Genomic DNA, 8,891 nt, shown 5'->3' with positions numbered 1-8,891 from the left:
TGCACATTCATTATATGATTTCCAAGCTTACACACACACATGCAATTCATTGAATTTCAAAAAGTTATTTTGTTTCTATAGTTTTTAGGAAATTTGAGAGAGAGACCTACTTGACGCTCCCCCTGCTGCTACCGGATCCTTTGTGGCAATCTATACAGACATTTCAGCTATTGTAAGAACTTTGCTTACCTTGTTTAGCTGGGCGGCCACCCTTGTCTTGCCAGATTGCCCCAAAGATCCCACGGGCAGCCAATAACGTCTTTAGTCCCTGATTCTCCTGGCAAGCTCGCCAAATCTGTAGTGGCCAATAGATTCAAACATGACACGACCAATAACTTTTTTGAATTCAATGATAGACTTTTAATACACCCATATTACAAGCCGGAGAGCCCCGCGAGACCCACGGGACTCACAGGACCCACAGGACTCACACCTTTTCCAGAGCCCTGGCTCCAGTATTTATCCACATATTGCATATGAGCCCATCCCATATGTAAATTACGTTACATTCCAATCTGTGCGCCCTGTTTGTTCAGCTCAATAACGCCCACATCTGCTTTCGGCCAGATTATATGATGTCAAGACCCTTCCTTTGACCTAAAGATAATTTACATCCCCCCTTCCTGTGGCCTGTGCTCAGACCCTGTAATTAACTCTGTGTCCCTTTTGTGTGTGTCTCTAGTTTTTAGTGTGTTCAGCTGCCCTGGTCGCCTTCACTTCATATGGTTATCTAAGATCAAACAGACTTGTGTTTCCCCTGTGATGTGACTGATGCCTGCAATCCATCAGTTAGTCATTTGGCTGACCCCGTCCTTAGGCAACCTCTTTGATCCTTGTATGTCCAGCTAGCCTAAGCGTCTATGTGTCTGCATTTTTAGTGTCCCCTATGGCCTTTAACTGCTTCCTGCCCTATACAATAGAAAATGCATTTTACCAGAACAGGGAATGAACCCATAAGTGTACCTTTCTCTCTTTTGTTATCAAATCATGTATATAATTAAATCATGTATATAATTTCTCCCACACTGTCCATGGTACTGATTTGTGTGTGTGTGTGTCTATGTATGCTTGGGGGCATGCGTGCAATTAGAAAACATGTTGACTCGCCCTACTTATAGAGAAACGACAATGCCATCCTCCTCTCTCTCATGTTTCCAGAACAGTCTGTAACTCTGTCATACATAACCCGCTTTTGGTTTCTGTTGTCCTAAGCTACCCTAGCTACAATGCTTGCTCGCTAGCCTAACTTCCTTTCATGGCATGGGCAACTATGCGCGAGCTAGTTAACATTAGCCTACTAGATACATCTAGCTACATATTGAACTTCCATCCAGGGGCACAATGTATAATAATAATGTATGAATTTATGGTTGATTCAGAATGGCCATTATTATCATTAGCCAGTACAGATAATTAAGTAAAACCACAAGTCCAAATCCCTATCTCCATCTATGCATAATTTAGGAAAGGGACAACTTTAACTAGCTAGCCACCGAAGGACAACAACACAATGAGAGTCTGAGGTCTTTAGTCCTCTGGAGCAGGTTTTCATCAAGGATCTCTCTGTACTTTGCTTCGTTCATCTTTCATTCAATCCTGACTAGTCTCCCACTCCCTGCCGCTGAAGAACATCCCTGCCACCACCATGCTTCACCGAGCCCACTGTGTTCTTGGGAACCTTCAATGCTGTAGAAATTTTTGGATACCCTTTGTGCCTCGACAACAATCCTGTCTCGGAGCTCTACGGGCAATTCCTTCGACCTCATGGCTTGGTTTTTACTCTGACATGCACTGTCAACTGTGGGACCTTATATAGGCAGATGTGTAGGTGTGTGCCTTTCCAAATCATGTCCAATCAATTGAATTCACTACAGGTGGACTTCAATCAAAAAACATCAGGGAGGATCAATGGAAACAGGATGCACCAATTTCGAGTCTAATAGCAAAGGGTCTGAATACTTATGTAAATAAGGTATTTCTGTGTTTTATTTTGAATACATTTGCAAAAAAATTTAAAACCTGTTTTCACTTTGTCATTATGGGGTATTGTGTGTAGATTTGTTTTTTTATAATCCATTTTAGAGGCTTTAACGTAACAAGATGTGGAAAAAGTCAAGGGGTCTGAATACTTTCTGAAGCTACTGTATTGTGTTCCCTCCAGGTTGTAGAAAATAACAGAAGCTATGAATTATCTGTTCAGACCCCAGTCATACCTACAGTATCTACAGAATTTTAAAAAGGTGCTGTTGTCGTAGGAAAAATACCTTGTTGAAAGAGATTTCTTTGTTGAAGATCAAACAAAAACACTATAGTAAATACTACAGTATTTATACTGTAGTAAACTGTAAATAATAAAGTGTACTACAGTCATGTCCGAGAAAACACTATAGTGAATACTATAGTATTTATACCATGGTATACTATTTAAATAGAGTACAGGCTTCACTGAATGACACCAGAGACAGAACACAATATGGAATTTTATTGGATAGTTTAGGGTAGGCCTCGATGCTGAGGACAGGTGGACCTATGCAGTTGCCCAGTTGGGTGTAGGGCTGGGGAGGTGGAAAGTTGTTGGAAGACTGTAGCTGCAAAACAGCAAGTGGGATACACAAGGTTTGAATTGACATATTAATACCCCTAGATTCATTCTATTGATAGTTCTTTGTATATATCCATAAAAATGATGCTGATTCGTGATTTTGACTGGCCTGTCTGTCTCATACCGACTCCCGACACATTCAATACTATGGGACAGCTGGAGATCGAATTTGAATATTGAAACAATATTGCAAATGTCAGAGACAGACAGCAAGGTTTATACAAATCTCTACTGTTGAAAACTAAATATTAGTCTAAAATAAATGTGAGATAATGTCTCGATTTTTTATAGTGGAGATCAAGTTTATAAATTGCCTGGCTGGGCTGATGAGACATTGGATTGCGCAGTCAGATGGAACAGAGTAAATGGGCATTTTAACGTCATAGATTTAGCCGGTGGTAACTTGTGGAATAGACACAGACTGGAGTGTCTATTCCACAAGTGCAAGTGCTGGTTAAGTGTTAGTTTTTGCGGGATTATTTAAGATACTGTTTGAAGAGGTAGGGTTTCAGATGTTTTCAGAGATGAGTAGGGACTCTGCTGTCCTAGCTTCAGGGGGATGCTGGTTTCACCATTGTGGTGCCAGGACAGAGGAGAGCTTGGACTGGCCTGAGCGGGAGATGCCCTCCCATGGGGTGGGAGCCAAGAGACCTGAGGTGGCAGAACGGAGTGCTCAGGTTGGGGTGAAGGGGTTGAGCATAGCCTGAATGTGGGGAGGGGCAGTTCCTCTTGCTGTTCCATAGGTAAGCACCATGGTCTTGTAGGGGATGCAAGCTACAACTGGAAACCAGTGGAGTGTGCGGAGAAGCGGGTGACATGAGAAAACTTGGGAAGGTTGAAAACCAGATGGGCTGCTGCGTTCTGGATAAGTTATAAGGGTTTGATGGCACAAGCAGGGAGCAGGGAGCCCGGATGTTGTAGAGCATGAACCTGCAGGGGCGGGTCACTGCTTTGATGTTTAGAGAATGACAGGGTTACACCAAGGTTCTTTGCACTCTGGGAGGGCGACACTGTGGAGTTGTCAACTGTGATGGAGAGGTCTTGGAGCGGGCAGGCCTTTCCCGGGAGGAAGAGCAGTTCTGTCTTGTTGAGCTTGAGGTGGTGGGCCAACATCGAAGTTGAGATATCTGCCAGGCATGCAGAGATGCATGTCGCAACCTGGGTGTCAGAAGGGGGAAGGAGAAAAATAGTTGAGTGTCATCCGCATAGCAATGATAGGAGAGACCATGTGAGGATATGACAGAGCCGAGTGACTTGGTGTATAAAGAAAGAGGAGAGGGCCTAGAACCGAGTCCTGGGGGACACCAGTAGTGAGAGTACGTGGGGCAGACACAGATCCTCTCCACGGCACCTGAAAGGAACGGCCTGCCAGGTAGGATTCAATCCAAGAGTGTGCATAGGATGAGAACAGAGGAGAGAGTGTCAGCTTTGGCAGTGCGGAGAGCCTCTGTGACACAGAGAAGAGCAGTCTCAGTTGAGTGACCTGTCTTGAAGCCTGACTGGTTTGGGTCAAAAAGATTGTTCAGAGAGATATTCAGAAAGTTGATCAGAGACAGCACACTCAAGTGTTTTGGAAATAAAATAAAGAAGGATACAGGTCTATAGTTTTTGACATCAGATGAGTCAAGTGTTTCTTGAGCAGGGGAGCAACTCTGACATTTTGAAGTCAGAGGGGACGCAGCAAGTGGTCAGGGATGAGTTGATGAGGGAAGTGAGGAATGGGAGAAGGTCTCCAGAAGGGAGGAGGGGATGGGGTCGAGCGGGCAGGTTGTCGGGCCGCCAGACCTCACTAGTTGCAGGAAGTCATCTGGAGAGAGGGGGGAGAAAGAGGTCAAGGCATAGGGTAGTTCTGTGTGAGTGAGACCAGTGGACTCAATAGGCTGAGTGAATGAGTAGCGGATGTCATCAACCTTTTTTTCAGTGGTTGACAAATTCATCAGCAGAGAGGGAGGAGGGAGGGGTGGAGGATTAAGGAGGGAGGAGAAGGTGGAAAAGAGTTTCCTAGGGTTAGGCAGAAGCTTGAAAATTTAGAGTGATAGATAGTGGCTTTAGTAGCAGATACAGAGGAAGAGGAGGGAGTGAAAGGATGATAGTTCCTCCGGAAGTTTAGTTCTCCTCCATTTTCGCTCAGCTGCCCGCAGCCCTGTTCTGTAAGCTTGCAATGAGTCACTCAGCCACAGAGCAGGAAGGGAGGGCCGAGTTGGCCGGGAGGAAAGTGGACAGTGCGAGTCATAGGATGTGGAAAGGGAGGAGAGTAGGGTCGAAGAGGCAGAATCAGGAGACAGAAAGAAGAAGGATTTAGCAGAAGGGAGAGATGATAGGATAGAAGAGGAGAGAGTAGGAGAGTGAAAGTGAATATTGCGATGGCATCTGGGTAGGGGCTAAGTGGTTAGGGTTGGAGGAAAGGGAGACAGAAAAGGAAACAAAGTAGTGATCAGAGACCTGGAGAGGGGTTGCAGTGAGATTAGTAGGCGAGCAGCCCCTAGTAAAGATGAGGTAAAGCGTATTGCCTGTCTTGTGAGTTGGAGGGGACTGGGAAAGGGTGAGGTCAAAAGAGGCAAGGAGGGGAAAGAGAGAGTTGGAATGAAATGAATCGAAGGCAGACTTTGGGAGTTATGAGTTTCCTAGATGAATGAAAAGTGATGATCCATTCAGACCAGCCTTACTGATTGAACTTTCATAACTTCATAGTATTTTTTCATGTGGAAATCTATAGTCTTGATCAACAAGCTAATTTAATAAAGGGCAACAAGGAAATAAAGGAGAAAGAAGACACAACAGGCTAAGTTGACTTCACATGTGAAACGGTTTGACTATGGCCAGTTTGGTGGCTATCAGGCTCACTCATTGAATTACCATAGACCTCAGCTATTATTAAGAGTCCAGGCTTCTGATTGACTCGACCGCCTCTGCCTCTCTCTTTATCTTTCTGTCTCTCGACCACTTTACCTACTCTCCCTCTCCCATTCTTTCCCAAGCAGAGGCAGAATGAGAGTTATAGCTACCATAAAAGGGCAGATAATGCGTTGTTAACTAATTTGGTATGCTCCGAGCTGATATATCCCTTCACTCCAAATCTTTATGACTGTAATAAAAGCCCAATGCTAATGCTTGCCATGCACAATCAAGCTCAGATCATCAGAGAGAATGGTGAAGGTAGACGGAGTAGGAGAGGAAAGGAACAAGGGGAAAGTGAAAAGTGGGGTTCAAAGATACCAAGTAATCCAAAAACAGCAGGTAATTCAGTAGGATCCACCATGGAATTGATAGAAAGAGAAGACAGGTATGGATGGCAGTTGAGCTGTTCCACCTTTAACTTGATCATGGATTCATGCTTTGTCAAACTGGAATTTTAAATGGAGTCATTCTAGTCGTTAATAACAGAGAGTGGAGGTGGATATGAAACAGAGCAGTCAGAGACTTTTCACATTTTTGTCACAGAAAGGACAGGTGGACCTCCAGTCCAGGTATCAAACTGAAAATGTAATTAAGAAAGATTGTGAATATGACATATAGGCAAAGAAGATTGTTATGAAGGAAGAGACTATACTACTGCATGTAGGTGTTAAAAAATAAAGACATTTCGCTTGGATTTTTGCGTGCCAACTCTGTATGTGTAGGGCTTCCCTCTAACTGTGACTTGTAGAACTGCATGGCTCTGTGTACATGGCTTGCTTATTGGTGCCCTACTGCCCTACAGTAGCGTCTAACACTCCAATAGAGCCCTGCACAGGCATGAATTTTAAGCCTGAGTCCTAACCATGCCCGTGATGTTCCCAGTCAGCTACAATTTCAGAATTGTAGATGTCCACATTTTTTACTTTTCTTCATTTGTTGTTGAGTTAAAAAAGCCCTGTACACATTGTTCCTCCCTGAAAGTGTCCCATTGCTAAACAAAAAGTAGAAAAACAGAATCAGGAATGTGGAATGCCTGCTTTTAATGACCACAAAACCCTTTTTTGTCTTTACTATGTGAAAATGTATGTCAGATGTGTTACTATGGCAACTGGGGGGAGTCCACCCTGCTGAATAAACAGCCCATCTGTTTAGTAGCTCTTTAGGACAGAGGTAGAGGGAGAGAGAAACAGGAAATTACCTCGTAGCTAGCTGGGCTGGGCCCTCTCTGGGAGGGGCTGGACTGGGGCTGCCTGGCAGGAGGCCCTGACCTCCAGGCTCCACACACCTGCTGAGACTCACATCCAGGTGCTGCTGCCTCATCAGGCTCCCTCTGTTTGGGGAACTGTGGGGTTGGGGGATGCTGGCTGGCTGGAGGGTTGGGAGGAGGAACATGTTGAGACGGAAGGGAAGGGGCAGACTGGCTCAGTCTTTCCACCACTGAGAAACCAGAAGAGTGCAATGTACAGTGCAGGAGTGGAGGAAGGGGAGGAGAGGAACTTTCAGGAGTTTTAACAATCCCCATTTTTATGCTGTTTTCAGTTTTACTGCTGACTGGGATACTTTTTTTAAATTTTGATATACAGCATTTTTGCACAAATGTGCTCCCTGCTTGATAAAAGGGGTAATATCAAAATCAATCATACTTCATACAATCATGCAATTATACTGTATCATAATGTATCATGACACTATAACAAAATTATTATTAAACAGTAACACAAAGGCATTGGTCATTTGTCGACTGAATGTTTAAAGGCGTGGAAACAATGTCCAATAATAAGAATGTTTAGAAACTCAAGTAGGAAAGTGCTGAAAAAGCCTTAAACTTCAGGTTGGCCCTTGCTTTTCAAAGAACACCCACCTACATTGAGTAGCCTACGATTCATGGTCTATGAGAACTGTCCTGTAAGCTCAAAGTCCTCAGAACTTCTATCTAATTCACCCCAATGTTGGTTAGGCTTGACTGTAATTTTGTATCCTTTTTTTACAAATTCAAAAGTGTACTTGTCTTGATTGTAGTTGTGAGTTTGAACAGTACATCAACAGTGTTTGGAGTGAGCATGGCTTTCATATTACCACAGGGGGGCAACATTGAGCAGAAAATGAATTTACATTTTTTATTGAACCTTTATTTAACTAGGCAAGTCAGTTGAAGAACACATTCTTATTTACAATGACAGCAAAAGGCTCCTAACTGCTGCCAATGCATAATAAAGATAAATTATGTCACTATACTGTACTAATCCCTTTCCAGTTCAAAACATTGGCAGTGCAGTGTGTCATGACGCCTGGCCTGTGTCAAGAGTTGTTTATGTGTACAACTATCAAAAGACAATTACAATTCATATGTTACGAATTAGCAAAATGTACAATATGTTACGAATTTGAAAAATGTATGATATGTTATGAATTCTAGCTAGGTGGCTAACCTAGGGTTAAGTTTAGGAGTTAGGTTAAAGGGTTAGGGGAAGAGTTAGCTAACATGCCAAGTAGTTGCAAAGTAGCTAAAAAATACTCACAACCTTTGGGTTGCTAGATGTTCATGTTATACGCCCACCCTGACCAACAACCCTACTTTAGTTTTTGCCTGATGTAACCACCTGTCTTATGTAGCCATACCAAAATAATTTGAGTGTCCTGGATTTAAGTTTACTATGTTATATCTAGTCTATAAGAGCAGGCTGTTGCAGAGGCAGCGAGGAATGAAGGAACGAGGCACATGATGGATCTGGCCTCCAGTCTCTACTTCACCCTACAGTTCTCATCACACTCCAAGGTAATCTTTCGTACTTCATTTAGATCGTACTCCAAACAAGGAACTGATTTAAAATCACTAGAAGGCAGCAACAAGTAATCATTATCTAATTGTACCGTGACGAGGATTAAGGTAACAATGTTGAATATATCATTGTGAGTATGCACTAAATGTGCGTGGTATGCACACTAACTAAGCACTCAGAAGATTTGCTCTCACAAGACACACCACAGCGCAGTGTGAAACCACCATAGTGCAGGCCCTCTGAGTCTTTTGACATCCAGATGTGGAGGGAGTGAGTTGTGTGCAGTGTGCGCTTTCCCCCTGATCGACCGTGGGGTGAAAGAGCGCCCACCTGTTACATGTTAGTTTAAAACTTCTTGGATCTACCCATCCCGGATCCGGGAGAATTGTCATCAACTGACACTAAGTAGCACAACTCAACGGACAAAAGAACTTACTAGAAAATATTCATGAAATCACAAGTGAAATATATTCAAACACAGCATAGTCTTTTGTTAATCACCCTGTCATCTCAGATTTTTGAAAATATGCTTTACAGCCAAAGCAAGACAAGCATTTGTGTAAGTTTATCGATAGCCTAGCATAGCATTATGCCTAGCTAGCAGCAGACAA

This window comes from Oncorhynchus keta, chromosome 21 (assembly GCF_023373465.1).
Source record: "Oncorhynchus keta strain PuntledgeMale-10-30-2019 chromosome 21, Oket_V2, whole genome shotgun sequence".
Lineage (NCBI taxonomy): Eukaryota > Metazoa > Chordata > Actinopteri > Salmoniformes > Salmonidae > Oncorhynchus > Oncorhynchus keta.
This window is presented reverse-complemented; position numbering follows the sequence as displayed.